This window comes from Pezoporus wallicus, unplaced genomic scaffold (genome assembly GCF_028554395.1).
Source record: "Pezoporus wallicus isolate ANWC-B61680 ecotype Strahan unplaced genomic scaffold, APGP_CSIRO_Pwel_v1 contig_5967, whole genome shotgun sequence".
NCBI classification, from domain to species: Eukaryota; Metazoa; Chordata; class Aves; order Psittaciformes; family Psittacidae; genus Pezoporus; species Pezoporus wallicus.
Window position 1 is genome coordinate 2,245,286 of NW_026639377.1, and position 24,300 is coordinate 2,269,585.

General features: G+C 41.2%; 1 protein-coding gene across 3 annotated transcripts in view; it reads right to left on the minus strand.

Moving 5' to 3' along the window:
• NELL1 (neural EGFL like 1) overlaps positions 1-24,300 on the minus strand; it is a 294,641-nt gene that overhangs the window by 127,144 nt on the left and 143,197 nt on the right. The gene's annotated exons all lie outside the window — the stretch shown is intronic.

The following is a 24,300-nucleotide window of genomic DNA, read 5'->3' on the forward strand; positions in this document are numbered from 1 at the left end:
ATTTCATTGTGACTTGATGAACTTGTATTGGTGACACAAGCTCAAAACAGTTTTGGCTTTCAGCACCAAATGAGACTTTCATTTCCACATAAAACAAAATACATACCCACTTCAACCTTGCACAAAAGTCTATTAGTGCTACTGCAATATAGTAAGGTGGAATTGTTTCTAAATGAGCCCAAATGTGACAGATGTGCCAATCTGCTGATACAAGAACACAAACTCACAGTAAAGGATTTGAAGCAGAGTTCAAGTATAATAAGGACAGAACACATTATTTCTTTGCGCTCATCAGAAATGCAATGAGAAGGTTTGCAGAGCGTTGGAGTGTGGATTACAGGTGATAGGAAAGTCACAAAGACTTGACATGCCTGTGTCAGTGTTCAGTTTCCAAAGTTAGAGTGGAGCCATGAGGTTCCCCAGCAGATCTGGCACCTTTATGTTTTAGCTACAAGTTTAATGAAGCAAACGCTGCAGAAAGGATCGACTGGTATATTTTCAGCTCTTGACAGAGAAGAGGTGGACTGTTCCTTCCTAATGAAAGTAAAGAAGATATTTGCCTACTTGCAGCTCACGCAAAAAAAGCCAGCTGACTGAGAGTTCTTAAAAATGGTTGTCTAAAAATTGGCTTCTAAGGCAGGATTTAGGCATCTAAGTTACTAAATTGTTTGCTCTCTGAGTGCTGAAAACCTTCCTTCTCCTGACGTGTTTAACTGGGACACTTGAAAAATAAAAGGAAAAAAGAAACAAGAAGTGATTGTAATTCTTTATGTCACTCCTGTGTATTAGCCTTCAGTTTACTCTCTTAGCCTCACAAAAACACCTAGAGATTTGTACATGGAAGGAAGTGATCAAATTGTTTTACCCCTCCAAAAGCACAACTTCAGCATTATATTTACTCTCAACACACTGAATCGATTTTTAGTTGAGAGCAGAAATGGCAACTAGTGCATCATCATTTCCTAAGGTACCTCTGCTTTTCCCTGGAGATACTCTACTGTAACAGTGATCACAATAGACTGTACTTGTCTTATGAGATCTGACAAGATCACAACCTGAGTTCCTTGGGCTGCAACTCTACCTTCCTGCATCAGCAAAACACTACACAGTCTGAAGATCCCACTGCTGAGACCAAAGACAGATCAAACAGCATCAGTATGCTGTGCAAGGCTCAGGCTTTCACAATTGACTTACCAAAGAATAATGACAACACCTTTTTTTTTTTTTGCCTGTTCATCATTTAAGTGAATAAAAATTACCTAGATATGTAAGCACATCATCTATGAGACCGAGAAAATGCATGGTTGGGAGATGTTCATTCAAACAGGGAATTCTTCTCTGCTCCAAATGCATTAGTCACAGACAGCCATAGGAAAATGACGACAAGCAGCATGTACTGCTATCCAAGAAAAGCTGGGATTTACATAGAGGATTAACCAAGAAAACTGAGGCTGAAATGTGTCTTTTCTTAAAAAAAAAAAAAACAAAACACAAAAAACAGAAAAAAACAAACAAACAAAAAAAAAAAACAACCAAACAACAACCAAAAAAAAGCCAAAAAAAAAACCCCTCAAACATAATTTTAGGGAGGCCTGAGGCAGTAACTTGAAGTACCCAAAATCACCACTCACCATGAAAAACACTGCAGGAATATACCAGCCCTCAGCCCTAGAGTTTGAAGCCACATTCCTTTTCTGGCTCCCTCAGCAGTGTTAAGCAGGGGCTGACTCACAAAGCGCTACCCGAAGTCTCTCTGCTATGAGTACCAGGATGCTGCATTCAGCCTTTGGCAAAGCAGGACATAACCAGAAGGGAAGCAAAACACCACGTGTGAGGAATGTCTGCAAGAATAACTTCACAGAAGAAGGCAAAATGAATTCTGTGCTCAGCTCAAGTGCCTTATACTGACAAGACAGATCCATATATATGCACCCAGTGCGACAGAGAAAGTGGGGTTAAATGACCACAAATCATAAAGCAAGCATAAGCTTCGGGAGGAGGATCAGAACATTTCACCAGAAAAAGTGAGATAGAAGTCAAATGAGAGAGAAAATGAGATACAGGCATCAAGCAATGGCGAACTTGGAAACAAGAAGTTTCTTGTTCACATGAAACAATCTCCACAGAGCATGTGTAGCTATGCCTACCTCATGCTATTGTACTGCTTAAAATCTAATTCCAGCACATATTCCAGGGAAGAGAAGCAGGATTAAACAGAGCACTCCAGCTCAGAAAAGGGAGCGATGATACTGTTGGCTAAACTGAGCACAGATCTTCCTACAGAACATGTCCAGAAGAGAAAGCATGATCCAGGGGTAAGAACACCTGGCACAATCTCAAATCCACCCCTCTCCCCATTAACAGACTACATGACTTGGTGACTGAAGTACTTCTGCCACCTCTTCTGTAAAGAAATGGTTATAAAGGTGTTATGTCAATGCAAAACTCATTTGATATAATTGTTTAACAATATATATGTTTGTTTACCAACAGACCAGATTGTTTACCAACAGACAAGAACAGGAAAGAGAATAGATTTTGAATACTGGAAACAAAAAGGTGGGAGTCTAAGCAAAACCTGACATTTATCCCTGTTAGGTGCCAGGTAAACGTTATGACATGCTGGAACACCACTGACATTTCAGGCACAGCTCATATGCACAAAAGTTGGCAAGGCAAGAGACAATCTGAAAAGGGTTGCTGGTAATCACTGAATGAGACAAGGAATGGCTGAAACAACCTGACCAAAGCCCATTGGGAAACTGATAGATGTAAACTCACTGTCACAGGTTATGCATCAGATGGGCAATCACCATAAAATCACTGGAGGAAGGTGTCAGGAGGCACATACTCAGACATCAGCTTCCCAGAGTTTCAAGAAATACAAAGATCAGCTGCTTTTATTATTTAAATGAGGACATGCTTTACCCATCAAATAATATTCCTGCTCTAGATACTATCTACAACAGCAAATACTGCTGCAGCAAAGAGGTATTTGCTGTTCCAAAGCAGCAAGAGCTCTGCTTCACAAGGGCTGAAATCAGCACTAGATCACTATTAATCAAGTGATTTTTTTTCCCACAGAACGCTATGGAGCTTTGTATTATAAGTACTCCTCAGAAAGCCTGAGTACACAGACAGTGCCTCACAACCACAGGGATAAATTCCCTGGAGAAAACCTCCTGTCCCAAGCTCCCTTACACATAGCTCAGATGTCAGCAAGGAGCCCTCCATCCAGCCTACATCTTACACCAAGAGAAGCAGAAGCCTCATGCAAAGCAGTCACAAGCATTCTGATGCCACAGGAAGAGATCAGAGAATTAAGGTGTTAAAAACTAACAGAAATTTGAATAGTTAAATATTAACACCTGAATTCAGAAGGAGAATAAAAGGATTTCTTTTTATCCTGATTTGACCCTGCATCCCAGGTGAGTGAACAATGTAGATGACACATGAAACAAACCAGTGTAACAAAACATTTGCCTGGAACCACAAACTGCATTTCAATGAGGTATGTCATGCCACTACACTCAGCGAAGTCATCTGCTGGGACACAACTCATTGGGTTCACACACAGTTTAGAGCATTAATAGGATAAAGATGTTTTTCAAACATTTAACAAGACACAAGATAAGGTCAACCAGGAATAATCTGATAGTTGAAAAATTATACACAGACAGTATTGATTCTTTCAACTCTGCTGCAATGAGAGGAAAGGAATCTTTTTCAACCAGAAAGAGCTTTTCTAACTGATGCGTGTTTAGCATCCTAAAAAGTATTCACACTAGGAAAGATGAATGATGTGTCCCTGCCAGTGACCAGAGCAACACTGGCACAAGTGCTGTATTTCCAAAGAGCTTACACAAAGCAGCCAGGCCAAGTAGGAGGAAAGGCTCAGCAGAGTCACTCCTACAAGAGACCTGAATGACAACACAGCCTGCTGTGAAGTTCTAACTCACACCAAGAACTGTGGGCCTTCAGAAACAGGCTGACACAACTCAGCAGATCCTTGCTGGAGGAGTCACAATGAGGGAATATAAGAAGAAAATCAGCATCGGGAGATCTCTCTTGTCCTTTTCATTAAAACAAGCCGTGAACCCACTAAAACAACTAGCACAATAAAGGGGAAATGTGTCTTAAAAAATTAGTATGTTTAACATGGACAACTGATGGTTTAAAACAAGCCTGTGCCATCCTGTAGCGAAGAGTCAGGTACATGACATGTTCTCTAACTTCAGTGTTTCTCTGATACCTCACTGGCCCAAGAACCTATGAGGAAGTGGTACAGTTGGGCTGCATGAACTAATGGGTAGTTCCAGACCCAAAATAATTTCTATCTTTTGTTTCTAGCATAAAGAACAATGACAATTTTGGGCTCATGATCCTATTTCCCATTTTTGTTCTGAACAATTCATGGGGAAGATTTGTATTTTAGGCTTATTCTCATTGAAATACTTGGCATTATTACAGCCTGTGACTTGGTGTTGTAAGTTTTGCAAAAACCCTTCCAGAAAGCAACATCCTGTGATGCTGAGCGCCAGTTCTTGCTTGAGAAGACACAATGTAAATTGCATAATAATAACAAAGCTAGACTGTATAATAATACTAGAGCTATCAAAAGAGGATCGTTAGCTACAGCAGGATTACCACCTCATCCTGGGACAGGCTTTTGTCATTTTCTGTGTAGACTGGAAGGGATCACGACATCTCTGTTCAGTGCTGGTATGCTAACCAATGGGCCACCAATAGAAACAGAACAGGATTAAAAGATGATAAACGGCGTCAAAGGAAAAAAAAACTGAAAATGGGGTCGTCCTAAAGTACATGCACATAAGAGGATCCCTCTTAACTCAGTTTCTATCAGCTGTACAAAGAAAGACACAGTAGCATGGGAATAAGATATGAACTATTTCATTTGACAGTGAGAAAAGATACAGGAGGACAAAGCCATGGAATGTCATACAATAGCATGCAAATAGCTTTAGAGTCTCTCAAAAAAAATGAGCTAGTGAATAACAAATGCAACTCACTATTAACAAAAAGTAGTAGATGCTCAGAAAGAATAAACCTGACTAAAATGAACTGAGATGAACTAGAACAGAATATTTAACAGCATTTCCTGTAAAGAAAACACAAGTATATGTCGTGCACTGACTGAAAATAACAAAAAGTGCAAGAATAGGGCTCTACAAGAACAATCAGAATTCTTGGAAAGCTTGCATATTTTTCCCAGTTATTACAAGAGAAAGATGAGAGAGCATCTACAAAGCAGAAGAGAATCAGGCACATTGTCTTCACTAATTCCCAGATGTCAAGAAACTATAGAAAAAATGTAGATGCTGTCATTATACAATGTCTGAAATTGATACTGTAGTAAGGCTCAACTTTCCTGCCCTCCCACTGCAGTTATGTGCAGTTCAGGGGATTTCATTTAAACACTTACAGGCAATAAATTTAAGAAAAAGGTAAGTGTACAGATATTTACAGGAGCAAAAAAGTCCCTGAAATAGGACTTTGTGTGTAATCTGTGCTTCATTGTAAAATGAAGGTGACTGATGCACAAAAATACCAAGACATCCAATGCAGTTGTTTCAAAGGATCTTGAAGGATCCAAAAGGAAACATTCTAGGACTACAGTTAATATTCTTATTGTTAAGTACTCTCTGGCTGTTACTCTCTTTTGATCAGGGGTAGATATAGAGTAGACATGAGAAAGAAGCCCTTCCCCGTGAGGGTGGCGAGGCACTGGCACAGGTTGCCCAGAGAAGCTGTGGCTGCCCCATCGCTGGCAGTGTTCCAGGCCAGAATTGGCAGGGCTTGCAGCAACCTGGTCTAGTGGAAGGAGTCCCTGCCTGTGGCAGGGAGTTGGGACTGGATGAGCTTTAAGGTCCTTTCCAACAAAAAACATTCTAAGATTCTAATGTTGCTTCTAACATACTGGTTTAAATCACATCGAGTTCACCTAAACTAATTAGATCAGATATTCCATAATAACCTGACTGCCTTTCCAGACACAGTTTTACTTGTATCGTCTCTTATGTAATCACATTTTTATATTAGAGCTTAAAATATAAGGACATGAAAATAATGTATTGTGGCTGACTGAAATGATACCAACAAATAGCATGTGAAGGATTTAAACAGCAGCAATTACCCTCATCTTTGCGGAGCATGAAAATGATAAGAACTACTATTTTTCCAAGACCACTTTCATATTCATGCATCTACTTAACTTTCTTCCTTGGGAGATCCCAATTTTTTTCTTTAGAAATGAATAAAAAGATTTAAAAGATTATGATTTCTCAGTACTTACGAGAAAATGAGTATCAGCTACGACGAAGGTATGTAAAGTGAGGAACAACGCAGCAAACTCCCTTACTTGATATTACTCTCTAGCTTGGTGAAGTTAAAGGTAGGAAAATCAGGGTGTAGAGACAGAAATAGTCATTTTGCAGAATAGGTCTAACTAATAAGAGACTTCAGGTGGTATTGAGTTTAAGTCCAATAATATTAAAAATAGTAACCCCTTAACGCACATGAAGAGCATGAATAGTTTTGCGAGATAGGATTTAATTATGAAACTATTGATCCTTACAGTTCAAGGAACAAAATGATCATTAGATAGAACCAAGAAAAGAGATTCCTTCTATGATATATTATAGTTGAACAGAAGCCTACATTTGCTCTGAAGCAACCAGCTTTGCTGACAGAGAATAAACAGTAGGTCACTTACAGGCCAAGATGCCAGGCTGTAATAAAAAGGCAATTAATTTTATCTGAAAGAAAGAAACAATCATGGATTTTAGATGCTGTCTGAAGAGATCTTGGGTGGGAGGGAATCCAAGATTATTGTATACAACAGTGGGCCTTCCAGCTTGTTCCACTTCAATTGTTCTTCACAGTTCAGTGTTCAAGGCCAGGCTGGATGGGACTTGAAGCAACCTGGTCTAGTGGAAGGTGTCCCTGCCCATGGCAGTGGGTTGGAACTGGATGAGCTTTGAGGTCCCTTCCAACCCAAACCATTTTGTGATTCTATGAGTTCAGCTGTGTCCTGGGTTCAGCAGTAACAGTCATTTTTTCTCCTTCTTAGTAGCTGGTGCAGCGCTGTGTTTTTGACTTTCAGCCTGGGAACAGCGCTGCTAACACCGATGTTTTGTTACTGCTCAAATGTTTAGTCTGACCAAGGACTTTGTGAGTCTCTTGCTCTGCCAGGGAGGAGGGGAAGCTGGGAGGCAGCAGAGACAGGACACCTGACCCAAACTAGCCAAAGAGGTATTCCATACCACAGCACGTCATGCCCAGGAGGTAACGGATAGTTACCCAGAAGGGCTAGTTCACTGCGGGGTGGGAGAAGGTATCGGTTGGTGCTCGTTCAGGTGGGGTGGGGCAAGTTATCAGTTGGCTGGTGGTGAGGTGTTATATTCTCTTCGTTATTTCCTTTATCATTATTATTATTGGTGGTAGCAGTAGTGATTTGTGTTATACGTTAGTTACTAAACTGCTCTTATCTCAACCCATGGGAGTTGCATTCTTTTCGATTCTCCTCTCTTTCCCTCTGGGAGCAGGGGGAGGGCAAGAAGCAGGGGAGGGAGAGAGCGACTGCATGATTTTGGCTGACTGGGTTTAAACCACGACAAGCTGACAGAAGATGAAGTTTAAACTCAGTTTAGGAGTGGGAGGTTCACCTTCTTGCCTTCATCTGAGGCTAGCTGAGCCAGTTCACACAGGAGTACAGGACCACACAAAGTTCTTCAAGCAGGTGGCACAAAAAGTGACATAACGCGCTCTCCATGCTCTTCTTCCTGCTTAGTTAACATAGAAAGTGTAGGCAATGTGTTTACCTATGAAACATCACTGAAGGCAAAAGGACAGCATGCACTTCAAAAATTAGATTTGCATTTTTCTTTATCAGAAGGTGAGTAAAAGGAATTTTCCAATTGCTTTGCATTAGAAAAGGCTCTAATGTGTTCAGGCACACTCTGTAAAGATTTAACATACTCAAGGAACAAAAATTCAATGAAAAAATATCTTTCACTTAGGCCAAGCAAGTAACTGGCCAGAAATCATAAAATCTTTCATTAACTCAGAGGAGAGGGCTTTTAGTTTTAGTCTCTGCAATGCTCCTCTTCTACAGCTTACAAAAGGGCTTTAAGAAGAAATGTAAGTTTGCCTGTGCCTGAGCTTACTCAGTACTTCTAGGCAATTTCCAAGCTAGCCTGTGCCAAACCCAGTACTTCGGGTTTATTCTACCTGTGCTACTTACCATAGCTTATCTTTACATATTTGTTTCTAAAAGGCAACATCATATTGAATTGGGAAAGATCAGAGAGTGAAAAACTGTCACAGGATCTTCAAAGCACCATTGCTTACATCTAATATTAGGGATTAATAACACTAATAATGAATAGAAATAACAAAAGAACCACCCCCTGAGTACACGTCAGAACTTACCAAAGGGGGTCCAGCTTTAGCGCCTTAAAGCTTAATGGAATAATATTAAAAAAACTATTCTAGATGATCACCCAAAGTGCTTTTTTCAGAAGACAGAAAAGATGAGGTCAGAAGAGCTTTCTCTGCACAGAATTACTGTGGTTGTAGAGCTGTCAACACGGAGAAACACAGCAAGATTCATTAAAGAAATTAGTGGAAAATGTCCTCTATGCAGCAATTTGCTTTCTTTGGTTTTTAACATCATAAGTAATGCAGCTTTTCTTTTTATAAGCAACCTCTGTTCAGAAAGCAGCTTAAACTCTTAAATCCGTTTAGAGAAAAAAGTCTGAGATATTAAAAGACTAAAATAATAATAGCCCAAAGTCTAGCTGTACAGAATCAGTTCCCTTAAACACTACCTGAACTTGCTTAATTTGTATTCCCATATAGCACATAGAAAGGACAGACAGAAAGTTCATCACAGCCTAAAACTTATCTGTTATGGAGCCCTTCCAGAGGTTTGCTGGCAGCCCACTGCCCACGTTAATGTTTCATAAAGGGCAGGGACAAGCACCTACAGCAAAACCTGAATACTTTGCTGCTCAGATCCAGCTTGAGTTTTGCTTTTGCCTGGGAAGCCAACACGTGCCTACATGGAGCTTCCAGGAGCAACCAGAACCCCAGCACCTTGCAAAATCTTTCCAATAACTTGAGTAGCCCTTAAGTCTCGCCCTGACTTTCTGTCAGGCATATTCAGACATCACCTCTACCTGTTTGGAATACAAATGGTGAATTGTTAAGGAGTTGCACCACACTAATAAAACAACAACAGCTTTTCATTTTGGTAGTGGCTTATCCTCAAACCACCTGTGACTTAGAAAACCTATATGCCTGGGACAATCTCCAGCACAGAGTACAAAACTGATCTGTTCATGTCCTTCAACAGCTGTCTGACTGTACTCATACACCAAGCACAGTAAGCACTTGACCTTAATGCAGCATTAGCGCCTATAAGTTTTCTGTATTTTGCTAATCTGTTTTAAACTCAACATCTCAAGCGAACTGCGTAAAGAACACTAAGCCTTCAACTGGAACAGAAATGTGTACTACAAAGGCAGTTATCCCATTAAAATAATGTAAGAATATCATCTTTGCAGACTTAAGTAAAAAATATTGCGTAAGGGCTTCATATTTCAAAAGAAGCATGAATTCATTTTGTCAGTGACATAATCAGCCTCTTTTCTGCAGTGCAAAACCAAAACTCACACAGAGTAATAACTGCTCTTGGTCCCGGCACAATTTATGGATCCTGACAGACAGTCTAATGGCACAGATGATTTGTAATAAATCAACATTCTCAGAGCAATAAATCAAAAGCCGCAGCAACCAAAAAGACTTCAGAATCCAGTTTGACAGCAGACCTAAACAAGCACGTACAGTCTGATTTCTGCAGCTACAAACCCAGCCTCTGGATTTGGGGCATTTGTAGGTAACTGAACTTTGAGCAACCTCAAGTTGACTTTTGCCTGACTGAGTGTTCAGTCACAGAACTTTCCTATAGGAAGCCACATGTAAGCAAAATAATTCAAATCTTCTCCTTACTAATTTTTATACCCGAGTTTGTTCCAAGTCAAAACTGCTCATATGCCTATTTATTGGTAAAATACATACAAAAGGCTGCATCCTTGACAGAGGCCTGAACATATTACAGATGAGAGTACTAAAGGGCTGTTAAACACTCTCATTTCATTACAGCTCTTTTTTTCCAAAGTTCCTTAAAAAAAAATTACATTTTGAATTCCATTAATAACTTGGATTAAGTCTTTCCAGTTCTAATTCAGCTCCTGTGTAATAAAGAAGACTCTTGCTATCTTTAGAAGTATCACCAATAATGTTCTGCTGTGGATACTCAATCGTTCCAACCTTGTCAACGGTTTTAGCAACCCAGGTGGAACAAGGCTGCTCTGCTGTCCTTATAAACAATCCTTTCTGTTTCTTCTGGAAGCATCAGACATGACAGACAGCATGGGTGTTTCAACATTTCACTCTGCCTGGTGCCCCAAGCAAACACTTCTTTATATTTGTGACAGTTTCTGCTACTGTCACACACTGCACATCAGCTGGGAATTTTATTTAACCTTTATTTATTTTTGATTTTCATATGTAACTTATTTATTTTAATAATCCCAGTCAGTAGGTCAACTCTAACAGTAGCCAAATGCAAAGGAACCTACAACATCAGATGCCACACATATCTTACTTGAGATTGCACTAGTTAGGGAGCCCAGATCTGGGCAGAGGAGTCACTTGGACTGTGGATTTTGAAACTTGGAATCTCTGAGGAGGAGCACAATAAACCTATTTCCCAAGTGTGGAGTGATTCAATCAGAAGATTGTAGTACATTATTTTAGCAGAGAAACAGGGTCTGAATATGCATTTAATACATGTAGCTACCCTTATTCCTAGAAAGAAAGGAAAACCTAAGACTGAATCCCAGAGCAGGATGAGCCCATGGTGGTAATGAAAGATATTGATCTGAGTGACACCCAGAACACAGTGCCATGTTCCCCAAGCACACAGCCCAGTCCCACCTCACACCATAAATGTGATTTTATCACAGAATCATAGAATAATTAGGGTTGGAAAGGACCTTAAGATCATCTAGTTCCAACCCCCCTGCCTTGGGCAGGGACACCTCACACTAAACAATCTCACCCAAGGCTCTGTCCAACCTGGCCTTGAACACTGCCAGGGGTGGAGCATTCACAGCTTCCCTGGGCAACCCATTCCAGTGCCTCACCACCCTCACAGGAAAGAATTTCCTCCTTATATCCAATCTGAACTTCCCCTGTTTAAGTTTTAACCCATTACCCCTTGTCCTATCACTACAGTCCCTAATGAAGAGTCCCTCTCCAGCATTCCTATAGGCCCCCTTCAGATACTGGAAGGCTGCTATGAGGTCTCCATGCAGCCTTCTCTTCTCCAGGCTGAACAGCCCCAGCTTTCTCAGCCTATCTTCATACAGGAGGTGCTCCAGCCCCTGATCATCCTCGTGGCCCTTTTCTGGACTTGTTCCAACAGTTCCATGTCCTTTTTATGTTGAGGACACCAGAACTGCACACAATACTCCAGGTGAGGTCTCACAAGAGCAAAGTAGAGGGGCAGGAACGCCTCCTGTAACCTGCTGGTCACGCTGCTTTTGATGCAGCTCAGGCTATTTTCTCTGGTATCTCATGACAGTCTCAGAAGTGTGAAGTTCCCTGCACTGAAGATCTGACAAACCCTACAAGCATGTGTAAGCTCTTTTTCCCAAAGGTCAAAGAGTACTGATGATGCAATGAGGGAAAGGGGTGAAGGGACCTACACAGAAGGATTTACCACAGCAAGGCAAGTCTGTCTTCCTGCTTTTCTCCATTCTGTTCTGAAGTGCACCCAGACACTCCAAAGGCAGGCAAGACAGCAATTTGCTTTTTCTACTGAAAAGCAAAGGGTGGTGAGGCGCTGGCACAGGCTGCCCAGAGAAGCTGTGGCTGCCCCATCCCTGGAAGTGTTCAAGGCCAGGCTGGACGGGGCTTGAAGCAACCTGGTCTAGTGGAAGGTGTCCCTGACCATGGCAGGGTTTGGAATTGGATGAGCTTTATAGGTCCCTTCCAACCCAAACCAGTCTATGGTCTATGACTCTACGATAAATCACTTACATTTGATGATTTTGCATACTGCATCTTTAAGTTTGTGGGACACTTAAAAACATGTAAAAAGTGACGTAAAATGACAGAGCATTTATTTAGCTTTGTACTGAGCAGATCCTACCAGCACATGCAAAAAAGACAACAGCTTTTTGTGTTGTGATTGAATGTGATTACATTTGGAATGTCTTCGCTTTATTGCAAACCACATTTATGGCCTAATTAAAATAGGCTGCAGTTCAGAATTGGATACCAAGTAATTTATCTTAAAGCAAATCTCCAACAATCAGAGGGCTCCTTTGCTCCTCTGTGGACTGCATTTGTGCCTAAATATACACACTCTTAATTTACTGTTTAAAGAAAGTTTTGCCCTGTCAGATATTCCACAGAATACCACATTCAACGTTTGTTCTGTTCTGAAATTAAAAAACCCGCAACAAACAAACAAGCCAAAAACTATCCTGAAGGACAAATGCTGGTAGATAGTTCAGCATTATGAAAGCTTAGATACACTAAACACTGTGAAATAGGACCGTCCATTATGAGAAGCACAAAGCACACTAAACCAAATCCTGAAAACATGGAAACTTTTCTTCACCATAAATAAATAGGAAAGAAACATTTTACCCTTACAGGTAAAATAAAGCTGTCTCTCTGTGGCCATCCTCATCCTTTGCTTGGCAGCCCATTGCTCTGGCCCCTTCCATTATCATCTGTCATAAGAGGAAACCTTCCCCCAACAGCCAATTATCTCAGTCCAGCAGCATGAACTCTATTTATTAATTATGAACTTTATTTGTAAATCCTGAGAAGAAAAAGAATATCTAAGAATATAAAAATCCCAATGGACTATTCTAATGGGAGTACAATTAGCAAGACTGGGCCATTCATCTGCCTCACTCTGGCCCACTCCTCTGACAATGAAGAGGAGGAGCTATTTCTGTGCGAGTCAGAAAAATCCCCAGTTTGAACAATTATTACATGCAATCATTTAACTAAACAGCAAGTTTCATACTGGGCAACAAAAAGCCTACAGCAGAAAGCATGAAAATATTAACTACAAAGTGACAGAGCAACTTTCTTTCTCCCCCTCCCTGCACTACTCCCAAAGGGTATTGCATAAGGACTAAGAAAGTCTGCTGTCAGAGGCACCTTGTCTACCCTCTTCAAAACTGTTTCACAAACATTTCAGAAAGGCAACACTACCACCCTTACAATTATTCACTGATGTCAGAAATCCAGAAATAGATCTAGGACAGCTCAGGTATCAGACATACCTGCATTCAGTCACATAGAATCAACCAGGTTGGAAAAGATCTTTAAGATCAAGTCCAACTTTCACCCCAGGACTGCCAAGTCCACCACTAAACCATATCACTAAGGGCCTTGTCTACCTGCCAATATTACCCATATATACCTCAATATGCTTGTTCATCAAAGACAAAGGTTCACCACAGCCAGAAAGAGAGCACCTAACCCACACTGCCCAACTTCAGAGCAATAGAAACTCTGCCCCATCTCCCACCACCAGCGCACATGTTCTGCTGGGAAGTTTGGAACCAGCACAGCAGGAGTTGGACAACTTCAAATGCACATCTACACAGGGCTTACACAAACCCCAGCCACTTCAAACAAATAACCAGTGCCCATCATTAAATCAGGGGCCTGAGGTCTTTTCAGTAGCTAAGATTGCTCAGCAGGTGGTTATTTGATCACTTGTACACAATAATAGACATTCAAAGATCAATAGCTGTTAACAAAACATCAGCTTTCTCTCAATCAACATGCACGCATCTATGAAATATGCAGCACAACTATAAAAATGAGATTATAGCAAAGTGAGCAGTATTAATATATTAGCTTCTGGTCTCTGAAACACACATTTAGATTAGAAAAAGGAAAAACAAGACCTGGAAAAGTCTTTGCAACATGTATTTGTCAGTGCCAGAAAAGCCCATCAAACACCGTGACCTCTATGGCAAATTTCCTGTTGAGCTGAAGAAGCTTTACACAACTCCTTTGTTTCAGAAATAAAAGCCTTACTCTGGAAATCTTAAACCCGAGCAGCAAATACAGCTACAACAGCAGAGCAGCAAAGCGCTGCATGTTTGTACACAACATGTCCAATGTTCCTTGGCAGACTGGTCTCTTGTACCACACCACACCACCTGCCAGGAGGAAGTCCCCCAGCCACACACTTGTTAAATCCACGTTCATACACCAAAGCTAGAGGTCCAGTGATGGCATCCCTGATCATTCTCACCAGACCATACACTGAAGTGGTAGGAATTTGCACTCTCATGTTCCAGTGTGAATGGGCTGTTCTTCCTCCATATGGGATTCCACAGAACCAAAGAAGCATTGCTGTTGGAAGGGACCTCTGGAGATCATCTAGTCCAACCCCCCTGCCAAGGCAGAGACACCCAGAGCAGGTTACACAGGTTTCTTCTTTGTATGTGCCACACACTATGCAGCTTTTGGTCACACCAGACTCCAGATACTACACACTGCAAGATACACATATGCACATCGGGGGAGACTTTCTTCCTAGTATTTTCCAACAGTAATGTGCTAACGTGCTCATTAGTTCTGAAGTCAGACAAGCCACATGATCCATTCAAGCCCCAAGACCAAACACCATAGAGAGTCTCTATCTGGCCATCAGTCATCCATCTGATATTCCTTCTTTGCCTAGCTGCACAGTGTGTTTGGGCAGAAAAAGGGGATATAGCAGGGCAACCAAACAATTCTTGCCCAGCATGGTCAACATTGTGCCTGGCTCACTGGCCTCTGGCAGCAGACATGAACACAACCCAGGACTCAGAATCAACAGGGGAGATTTAGGCCCCGTCTGCCTGACTTGCCAACCCCATGCACATTGCATTCTTACCCGGCATCATTCTTTAGAGCATCTTCCTTGACAAACAACAGCAATCTTGGAGCTCAAGGCCAAAAAAAAACCTCTGTGAGACACTGCCACGGTTTAAGCCCAGAACCACATAACTCAGAACCACACAGTCACTCACTCACTCCCCCTGCCTTCTTCCCGACCCTCCACCCCCAGAGGGATGGGGAGGAGAATCAAAAGAATGTAACTCCCACGGGTTGAGATAAGAACAGTCCAGTAACTAAGGTATAAAACTAAACCACTACTGCTACCACGAATAATAATAATGAGAAGGGAAATAACAAGGGGAGAGCATATAAAACTAAAAGGGGGAAAGGAAAAGAAAACAATAAACACAAATGATGCACAATACAATTGCTCAGCACGCACCGACTGATACCCAGCCCGACCTGAGCAGCAATCTGTGTCTTCCAGGTAATTCTCCCCATTTATATACTGGGCATGATGTGCTGTGGTATAGAATATGCCTTGGGCTAGTTTTGGTCAGGTGTCCTGTCTCTGCTTCCTCACAGCTTCTTGTGCCCCTCCTCCCTGGCAAAGCATGAGACTGAAAAGTCCTTAATCAGGGCAAACATCACTTAGCAACAACTAAAAACATCAGCGCATTATCAGCACTGTTCTGACTGAAGTCAAAAACACAGCACTGCACCAGCTACTAGAAAGGAGAAAAATAACTGGCACAGCTGAATCCAGGACAGCCACTAGGTCTGGGGGACAGAATTTTCTGATGGGTAAACATGAAGTTATGAAGAAAATCCCCCTTGAATGTTTTTGAACTGTTCAGCCATAAACCTAAAACCAGGCTTTTAGGTTACAGATTTAAAGAATAAAGCATATTCATGAAAAGCTATTTTAAAAACCAAAAAGGACTGTAAACAGAAAGGTCAAAGCATCCTCTATGCTCACTGTTAAAATTACAAGAGGGGACAGGCTGAAACTGTGGCAAGGGAGATTTAAGATACCTATGACGCAAAACTTTCTGACCAGATGAGCAAGTGCAGGTGGGGAAGAGATGGACAGAAAGGGGATTAAGGAATTTCCATCACTGAAATTGGTTTGGTATTTTTAGGAACAGTAAAGACAAAGGATATTTCAGGGTCCATGTATGCTGGCTGGAGGAGGCATGTGAGCCCAATGCCCTTCTCTGTGATCCACTTACTTCCATGATTTAGTTAGGGGAGTTCAATTCCATGCCTGAAGAACAGTTTGTTACAAATAGTTTCCAGAAACAGAATACAACATTGGAGAATTTTTTGCTTGTTTGGACAAAGATGATGACAAGCCCTGGCTGTTAGAGCTCCAAAAAGATGAGAACTTGATTGAGCAAACTCTTTCCAAAAGCTGGTTACACTCTTTAAGGCATTAACACTTCCTGTAGAAGCAGATGACTAAAACATGACAGCTTTTTGCTTCCAGCCACTGCCATCAATCCTGCAGTTGCTGCATGTTTGCAAAATAGCATGTTCCCACTAAGAACTTAAGTGTGGTGGCTCCATCCCGTCTCTCACCTCATGGGCTGCTTGCTAAATGCAGGAATCAAGAATTCCTGGGCCATAGAAATGGGTTTAGTTGTATCAGGGAGAAATCCTGCATTAAGAGAGCTCAGAACAAATGGTGACAAGTGACAGGGGAAGACTTGCCCTTGCTTGTTCTTTAGATAGACAGGTTCACTCATGGCTCTTGAGTGAGTATTAAATCAATATTATTATTTTTAAGCATGAGCTTAGTGATTAAGTTTACGCAGAAGCATGCTCATGCTTATGCAAATCTATTTTCAATACTACATTTTTGTGATAACATATACAGCAGCATAAAAGGCTGCAGCTAAGAAATCATGCAAAACTGCTAATTATGCCTGAGTCAAGAAATACAACTATCAGCATGATTTACAGTCAGGTGTTTAATTAATTTTAGTATTAACAAAGCTACAGAAAAATCAATGTGTCAAAAGGACTTGAAAGGATTACCAACTGCTCTGGACAAATTAGCAACACTTCCATGCCCAGAGCACAGGAAAGCACAAAGATGTTTAATTAAACTATTTACCAGTGAGGAATTTAAATCACTGTAAATATTACATTTTTAGCACATTTCTTCCTTAGGTAGAAAGCACTTACAAGCGTATCATCTGCAGGTTTCTAATGGCATTTTTTTAAAGGAAGGAATGTAAAAAAAACATTGTAGTTAAACCCAGTAAATGAAGGTGAGGTCAGAACAAAAGAATGTGACATGGCATTTAAAATTAGAGAACTGGGGAATCATTCAACTCCAAAGTAACAAAAGATGTTACAAGACTGCCTGGAAAGAGGAAGAAGATGATCTATGACGTGCAGATCAGGTGGTTACTCATTGCATGCTCTGCTGCAATGGACTGCTGTTGTTTCTTGTGAAAATATTGATACCTATGAAAATAAACCTTCCAGTTCACTGAATCCCTCTTAGTTTGGGGTTGGTCCACATCTGATTTTTCCAATTGTTTACTAGCCTCTGCAATGCTGCTACTGCCTCAGCATGATTTGGGGCAAGATGCTCCACTTCTCTATGGCTTGGCTTCTCCTTTTCCAAAACAGCAATTAAATACTTATCAGCCTTCCAGGGATGCCTTGAGAAGCTTATCCATGCACAATATTCTCTGACAATACAAAAGAAACCCCCTTACAGTGCTGTTATAAACAGAGCTTCCCTATGGCAAGAGTGCACTAGTCAATTCTCCATAGGACTTACCTAAAGCCAAATGAGTTATTGAAAGCTTTCTGCTGCGTTAATGGAGTATGAGACAAGACCCGTGTGAGTATCAGTCATCTGATGGAATCACTCTGGTTTGGTTTTGCTGGATTGACTGAATACTCTCCTAGTCTTCTGTTGACTCATCCAGCAGAGCAAAGAAATGCTCTGATGTAGCAACAGCCTCTGTTGCACAGATTACCTGCTGCCGAATGTGGCCAACAGCCTACTGAGGGACTTGAAACCAATGTTTCTGCATTTCAAGGCAACTCAAACTAAACAATTCCCCTGACAGTTACAGCAACAGAGATGCAATTGACTGCAGTTAAACAAGAGAGTGCTACTGAGCGCTACTCGAGGATATAAGTCCTGTCCTGCCTTTTAGCACTTGACACATAAGGATCTCAGGAAATGAGAGACCAGGATAAGAGTATTTTGTGCTTCATGTCATCCATTCAGGTTGACTCAAGGCCAATTTTCAAATACATTTGCAAAAGCAAGAGTATTGTCCTGAAGGTACTCTGCAGTGAGAAGACAAGCACCCAATGCAGCTGGTAGAAAGACAAAGTGGACTTGGAAGAAGGGAATGCTTCAGAGCAGTGAGTATCAACATATTAGTGCCAAGTAAAATGAGGAGGGTCCAGGACTGCCCAAGGTCCTTATCCCAAGTCACACCTATTGTGCTGAGCATCTGCTACATGGTCTATAAAAGGTGACATAAACACGACCCCAACCCAATTAATATTTTCATGTTTCTTTAAAAGAAAAGTTTGGTAAGTTTGCTGATGACACCAAACTGTGTGGTGTGGTGACACATGGAGGGAAGGGATGGCATCCAGGGGGACCTTCACTCAGGCTCAAAAGGTGGAACTGTACGAACCCCTCAGAGTTCAACAAGGCCAAGTGCATGGTCCTGTACCTGGATCAGGGCAAACCCAAGCACAAACACAGGCTCAGTGGAGAATGGCTTGAGAGCAGCCCTGAGGATAAGAACTTGGGTTTTGGGCGATGAGAAGCTTCCCATGACCTGGTAGTATGTGCTTGAGCCCAGAAATGCCCATGTGCTGGGCTACATCCCAGAGCATACGCAGCAGGTTGAGAGAGGGGATTCTGGCCCTCTACTGCACTCTGGGGAGACGCCCCCTGCAGTCCTGCATCCAGCTCTGGGGCAACAACACCAGAGGGACATGGAGATGTTGGAGCGAGTCCAGAGGAGGCCATGGAGATGCTGCGAGGGCTGGAGCAGCTCTGCTCTGGAGACAGGCTGAGAAAACTGGGGTTGTCCAGCCTGGAGAAGAGAAGGCTCCTTAAGGGGACACCTTAGAGCAGCTTCCAGTGCCTAAAGGGGCTATTCCAAACCTGGAGAGGAGCTTTGGACAAAGGCAGGTAGGGACAGATGATCTTTAAGGTGTCTTTCAACCCAAACCATTCTAAGATTCTACAAAATATTATGTAGTGCCAGGTAAGATACTCACTAATGATATTCACTGAGAGCAGAACAAGCTCTTCCTTAGAACATACCTGAAAACTAATCCACCAGACACCTACCTTCACTATTCGCTGCCCCAGACTCATGTTTCCAGCTAGCAGTCATCCCTATCAATTCACCAATTCCAGGCCATCATCTGAACAGCACTAACATTTGTTTACTGACCTCTGTGAACAGCCAATACTTTGCGCAGCTCTTCCAAAGTTCAGGTGCCACACTAAAAATAGTTTTACAACAAATAATGTTGTTTTTCTGAATGCTAATTTGGTTCATGGAAAAGGAAGGGAGGAAAAGAGGGTGTGTAGATTACACTGCAGAAATAATACTGTCTTTCAAAGAGTGACTGTATTACCACTTGGCTGCCTCTTTTTCAACCACATGCAGTGGTTCTGGAAGACAGGCAGCAACCTACCCTTTGAAACTGCCACTTCACTACTGTGAAACTTGCTGAATTATTAGTATTATTATGGGTCAACTACACCACCTTGAACTGAAAGGTGAACTCCAGCCACAAATTCTAAAGGAATCACTTTTAGTGAAAGCAAAGACTTGGAGCGTTTGTTCTAACCAGAGTAGGACATTTCTGCAGTCAAGTTGCCTGTCACAGATAGGGGAGGGAAAGGAGGGAAGATCAGGAGAGGGGGCTGCTGTTTCTTCCCCTTGAAACTGAGATTACTCGGAACTCTGTTTTTCTATGCTTTAAGCACGACATTTCCAATAACCTGCTTCAGAAGGGCTTGTTCTGAAAGGAGTGTTTGGTTCAAAACTGAATGCTGCTCCAGGAGAGCTGTGAAGGATCTTATGGGATGACCTGTCGAAATCATTAGGTTTTCTTACTTCGTCTTCTCTACCCGATTGTAAATCAAATTAGCATCTAAACTAGAGACTAACATGTAAATTCTAAGACTTCTTCTAAAAGATATATTTCAATTTTTCCACAGATATAAAATATCTATGATGTATTTTGATAATACTTTCCGATTCTGAAGTTGGTAAGGGCTTGCTTTTTTGATTTGAGTGACTTGTTGCTCGGAGAAGCCAAAGGTAAAACAAGTTCTGTGAACATTATCATACAAAATGAGGACTGAGAAAGGGTTAAAGCACAGTCCAGTATTCAAACATCATACGGAACTGCACAACTCCACAGTGAAATCTGGATGTGGATTCCTTTCATGGAGGAAAACCATCCGTCAGCATATTGGTGCATCAAGAGGAGGATGCTTCATACAGGTCATACCACGTTTTGGCAGAATGTTGGCTGGCCACATAACTTTCCATGCTATTTCTTGAAAAGATGCACCAAGGATAAAATTGGCTGAGTCACCCTCAAGTCCAAAGGAAGTTCCTTCATTTTGAAAAGGGCAATACATGCAAATAGAGAACAAAAAAATCTCTTGTCACTCTCCTTTGCAAAGGTCTTTAGCTCATCATTACTGAATCTTTGTAGGAAATAAGATAAATAAAACCCAAACATAGAGCATTCAAGCCCGGTAGTGACTACACAAAATGAGACAACTTATTCTTTGAATGAGTGCAGGATTTTGTGAAGCTTTCAGAGCCCCACTGCATCCCCAAGGAAACCATTGAAAATGAGGGATAGTCTTTTAAATGGTTATCACAGGTGTTACAGGTCAGGAATTTTGACTGTGGCCATCATTACTATCTTCATAAACAATTCCAGTGCTATGGAAAATGAGATGAAAAGCACCTACACTCTTTCCTCCTCGTATCAGAGTGAGACATGTATTTATTACAGATAATTTGTAGCCTATTCAGCTGAAAAAGCATTTGTTCCCTTGATTGAATGGCAGTGGGGCCTAGAAACTACATACTGCAGTTTCCAACTACAGAAAATCATATACATGTATTTTCCAAATCAAACCAGAGAACAGATGCAGCCCATCAAAAATAAAATGATGAGATCATGTAATTTATCATGTTTCAAAAAGCAAGAAACTAAATAATGCACTTTTGAAGCAAACTCCCAAACTACGGCGCTAGAAGAAAGCAACCCAAGAGAACTTATTTTTCAACAATGAGCAGCGTAAAAACCTGTGGCAGTCAATACATGCTTTAAATCAGTAGCCTCCAGTAAATGAGAGCATCTGGAGCAGCAAATCTTGCTGCCATTCTCAGAAGTGACAAGACTGTGATTTACCTGAGAACAGAGAAACAACTTGTCAGCATCACAGAAAGAGACTGAAAGAAGCTTCCCATTCCAGAGTAACTTTCCTTAATAAAACTGTCTTTCACTCAACAACTTCATTAACATGTAGAGCTCAAAGCTCTGGGAATGGGTGAGCTCAACAATGCTAATGGACCTTTCCTGGTGAATGCAGTTTAAAGTTACTACTGAGTAACCTGCCACAAAATACCCTGGGATAAACCTCAACACACCAGGGCTTTTGCTTATGTGAGACTGAACATGGAATATTTATTCAAATAGTCACTACTTCATTTTAAACCATAGTTCAGAATTTAATATCATTGTAGACTTCATCCAGAGTATTATTTTAGCCACTCTGTGACTGCATTTTCTATGCAACAGCACAGCTTCCAGCACAGCGGCTTCTTAGTGACCACAGTAAGTTTCTACTCCACAGTTCTCATCATCAGAAATTGGAAATATTATTAAAAAGTTGCTTTGGGGAAAAAAGTTTCAGCCACACCAAAACAGTGCAAATGAACTTTTGTTTAAGAAAGATGAAGGGTTCCAAGGAAACAACTAGAAGCTACAGATTCAAAATTCAGCAGTATCCAAATTAATTTGATTGTGCCCAATTCAAACTGACCTGGTATTGCAATATTCACCACACTTCTCTTTAGAAAGATAAAACCCCTTGATATCCAATTGTAAAATTTCATTTGGCTTAAAAACTGTTTTAGATTTAACAGCTACGTGTCAGAGCTTCCTGCCTTTGAAGCCTGCTGGAGCACAGGGCAGTGCCAAGTCCACCTAGCAGAGGCCTGCCCAGCACCACACAGGATTAGCTCAATTGTAGATGATGACTTCATACCTTGAATCAGACCCAGACTTCCCAAAACGTGAAACTCTACGGTATAACTCTGCTTTCAGGCCAGCTGTGAACACAATACATGCAATGCTGTGCACATGTCTCCAACGCCTACATTTGAAACTGGTTAACCTGTCTCTTGAACCCATCAGAGCCTGACCTCGCTTACAGAAAATGCAGTTTGCAGTTGTAATGAGGACTCAGCCCACCTCAGGCTCCCAGACTTGTCTCCAAATCTATGGTTCAATAACAAGATCATTTCTCCTTTGTCTGGTTTGAATAAAGAGGAATAAATTTAAATCCTGAGTAACAGCTACAATCTCTATTGCCTGTGCCTGCTATACATCGGTGCCAGCATGAGGTGGAACTGGTTAAGTATTTGCTGCCTGATTCTTTTACTACTTTTATTTATTTTTTTAAGATTCATTAAAGGAAAATTCTGCATAAAAATAATGCAAAATACAAAACCAGGATTAGTGTTTCTATTGCACAATACTTATTTTAAATACATTCATTACTGTAACATACAACTATTTCTGGATGCAACAGGCAATGAACCAAGTTTCTCCTGAGCTATGTTACTTACTGTGCTTTTAACAGGGATGTCAAAAAAATAAGCCATTTCAGCAAGATAATGAACCTGCAAGAAATAGCTCACTCTCTCTCATTCTATTATTTTGATTTTATCTCCAAGTTCTGGATTTTTTTTGTGCATGCACTTTAAATGAATGCTCACCCATTCCTGTCAAGCAGTTTGTCTTACTACTTCACACTTGCTCATTACATTCCAAATACCTGCTTCCTGAACCACTTGCATGCCTAATCTAATGATAGTCCCTTGCTGGAGGGAAGGAACATTAGGAAATGGGAAGCGTGCATATGGAAAGCAAATGTCAGATTATCAAAACCACTTTCCCATCACTGTGAAGGCCGCTACCTCATGCAGCACAACACTGAGAACAAATTTTAAGGTCTGAAACTTTTCTGGCAGGGCAGACTGTAAAAGATCAAGAAAAAAATACAAAGTTTACCCAAAAGACATAGATTCTACAGAAGTAATGACTCTCTGGGCAAAACAAAACCCCGTTTCCTAACAACTATTGACTATCAACCTCTCTCAAGAGGTGGGCAGGAGTTTTCTACAGTTTTTATGAACTCCATAATCTTAGCTACAAGACATGCTGTCATCATCAAAGTTAACATTTCCCATGACCTTCCCTAGGGATAACATGTGAATGACAACATAATTATTCCAGGCTGGAAATCATTCTCCTATTGAATACTCCTGTTGCCATCTTTACACTTGAGAAAGCCCACACAACCCAATTCTAAACATGATTTCATGTCAAGCTGACTTATTTCCATTTCAATACATCTGCCTGATATTTTCCTTCTTTGCCACACAGGTGCACCATCAAAATAAGCCCAAGATCAGCCCTTCTGGAGCTCCGAGATTGACAGGTGTTATCCAGTGATGTACAGCTGGGCCCAGTGTTTCAGCAGCTCCTCGCATTCTGCCCAGAGATTGCAGAGAAGGTCCCTTAAAAACCTCTGTCAGGAATTAGACCAATCTACTTCCCACTTAAGGAGTTTTAGAGCTCATTTTGCTGACATGTATTAACATGACTGGATTTAACGTCTAATGCTTTCGCAATTGTTCTCTTTTCTAAATAACATGTGTCAGTCCGGCAGACATTACTTCTCACCACTAATAACAACCATTTCCAAACTACTTAATAACAAATAGTTTGGAGGACTTTATACGTTTTCAGTTTTGCTTTTGCAAACTTGTCTCAGCTCTGTCCAGAAAGCTTCTCCTCCCAGATAATTTCTCATGTTTCAAACCACAGGAAATAAAATTTCTTCTCCCTACATGTATGATCTCATCTCAGCCTTTGCACCTCACACACCAGCCAACCATGGGATAGAAAATTACAGAATCCCAGACTGGTTTGGGGGGAAGGAACCTTAAAGCTCATTCAGTTCCAACCCCCTGCCACGGGCAGGGACACCTTCTACTAGACCAGGTTGCTCCAAGCCTCATCCAA